At 46.0% G+C, this 2,500-nt stretch overlaps 1 protein-coding gene across 1 annotated transcript in view; it reads right to left on the bottom strand.

Annotated features, from left to right (window-relative positions):
- LOC311316562 (alpha/beta hydrolase domain-containing protein 17A-like) overlaps positions 1-2,029 on the bottom strand; it is a 6,321-nt gene extending 4,292 nt beyond the window's left edge. Inside the window, exon 1 of the mRNA XM_084447441.1 lies at positions 1,896-2,029. The gene's annotated coding sequence lies outside the window, so the exon portion shown is untranslated. The remainder of the gene's footprint in view (positions 1-1,895) is intronic.
- Positions 2,030-2,500: the final 471 nt, after the last annotated feature.

Here is a 2,500-nt window from a genome sequence, read left to right as displayed (position 1 = left end):
CTAACCCTATCATCTAGAGCTCACCCTAACCCCATCATCTAGAGAGCTCACCCTAACCCCATCATCTAGAGAGCTCACCCTAACCCTATCATCTAGAGAGCTCACCCTAGCCCCATCATCTAGAGAGCTCACCCTAACCCTATCATCTAGAGAGCTCACCCTAGCCCCATCATCTAGAGAGCTCACCCTAACCCTATCATCTAGAGAGCTCACCCTAACCCTATCATCTAGAGAGCTCACCCTAACCCTATCATCTAGAGAGCTCACCCTAACCCTATCATCTAGAGAGCTCACCCTAGCCCCATCATCTAGAGAGCTCACCCTAACCCTATCATCTAGAGAGCTCACCCTAACCCTATCATCTAGAGAGCTCACCCTAACCCCATCATCTAGAGAGCTCACCCTAACCCTATCATCTAGAGAGCTCACCCTAACCCTATCATCTAGAGAGCTCACCCTAACCCTATCATCTAGAGAGCTCACCCTAACCCTATCATCTAGAGAGCTCACCCTAGCCCTATCATCTAGAGAGCTCACCCTAACCCTATCATCTAGAGAGCTCACCCTAGCCCTATCATCTAGAGAGCTCACCCTAACCCTATCATCTAGAGAGCTCACCCTAACCCTATCATCTAGAAAGCTCACCCTAACCCTATCATCTAGAGAGCTCACCCTAACCCTATCATCTAGAGAGCCCACCCTAACCCTATCATCTAGAAAGCTCACCCTAACCCCATCATCTAGAGAGCTCACCCTCACCCTATCATCTAGAGAGCTCACCCTAACCCTATCATCTAGAGAGCTCACCCTAACCCTATCATCTAGAGAGCTCACCCTAACCCTATCATCTAGAGAGCTCACCCTAACCCTATCATCTAGAGAGCTCACCCTAACCCTATCATCTAGAGAGCTCACCCTAGCCCTATCATCTAGAGAGCTCACCCTAACCCCATCATCTAGAGAGCTCACCCTAACCCTATCATCTAGAGAGCTCACCCTAACCCTATCATCTAGAGAGCTCACCCTAACCCTATCATCTAGAGAGCTCACCCTAACCCTATCATCTAGAGAGCTCACCCTAACCCTATCATCTAGAGAGCTCACCCTAGCCCTATCATCTAGAGAGCTCACCCTAACCCTATCATCTAGAGAGCTCACCCTAGCCCTATCATCTAGAGAGCTCACCCTAACCCTATCATCTAGAGAGCTCACCCTAACCCTATCATCTAGAGAGCTCACCCTAACCCTATCATCTAGCTAGATGGTTACAAGCGGCTATGTGGACGTCTTGTTTTCAGCTAGCAAGCTACTGTAGCTATCCCATCAACACATTGAGTGGTGTTGGTTTTTGAGTGATGTACCAGTGTTGGCTACAAACTGCCATCAAAATAAAACACAGCACGACCACGTCGTGAGCGATGTTCATTGGTACTCACTGTGCAGGCAGCTAGGCTGTCTAGCCGGGTAACAAAGATGCTAGCTAGCTAGCAGCACCGCATTACGTGATGGGAGAGTCAGATTCCCCGACTCAAGCTAATGCTAGTTTATAAATGCTAGCAGCATAGCTACTGATAACGTTAGCATGTGGCTGACTACTATCATTTTCAAATCAACCGGAAAATATAATATAACGTTAGGCTACATAGAGCTAACCATCTATATAGGTGGCTAACTAGCAAACGTTAATTCAGCTGGCTAAGCTAGTTAATTAAGACTATATGTCACATCCCATAATAGGCTGGCTAGTGGCTAGGACGCAAACATAATCGTTTTTTTTCCTGTAACGGCAAAGCTAGCTATACTCAGTACAATAACGTTAGCTAGGCTAGCTAGCTAGAGACATCAATGCTAAGAGATAGCTATGTGTCAAAACATCAATCAGCCGGACAACTCACCGATTTAAAAAGGATTTGCAGACCAGGGGATGTGTTCCTACCTATACAAGAAAACAGCACACAACCTGGAAGAACCTTCTCTAGCCTTGACATGGGTCTTCTGAGTCATTTGTATTGACAGTCGTCTGTCATTGATGGCTAGCTAACGTTAGCTCAGCTAGCTCGGGACCCTGCTGCTCGTCCCTACTGGATCCGGAAGTGACGTAGTCAGAAAGGGCGTAACCCCCTGCCCACTATAATATACTATAATATAATATAACTATCATGTATTTCATTCCAATTGTTTGCGCACTCTAATGTAATGTAGCCTAATAGCCTCATTCATTCTCCCAACAATATGCCTCCCTTTGGCTCTGTGGTCTATCCTTCACACTAATGTTTGAATATTAACCTTGTTAATGTTTTATATGGACCTCTTTCAAGTGAGTCTGGAATAAAAGTCTGAATTGAATATGCCCGGTTCTTATCAGATGTGAAAGTTATCGACATGTCGACAGGAATTTGATCTGCATCCGTCCAAACAAAGAGCAAGCAGTCTTTTTGATGTGTGTGTGTGTGTGTGTGTGTGTGTGTGTGTGTGTGTGTGTGTGTGTGTGTGTGTGCGT

This window comes from Borostomias antarcticus (assembly GCF_949987555.1).
Source record: "Borostomias antarcticus genome assembly, chromosome: 12".
Classification (NCBI taxonomy): Eukaryota; Metazoa; Chordata; class Actinopteri; order Stomiiformes; family Stomiidae; genus Borostomias; species Borostomias antarcticus.
The sequence above is the reverse complement of the archived record's forward strand: the minus strand, read 5'-3'. Positions and strand labels throughout refer to the sequence as shown.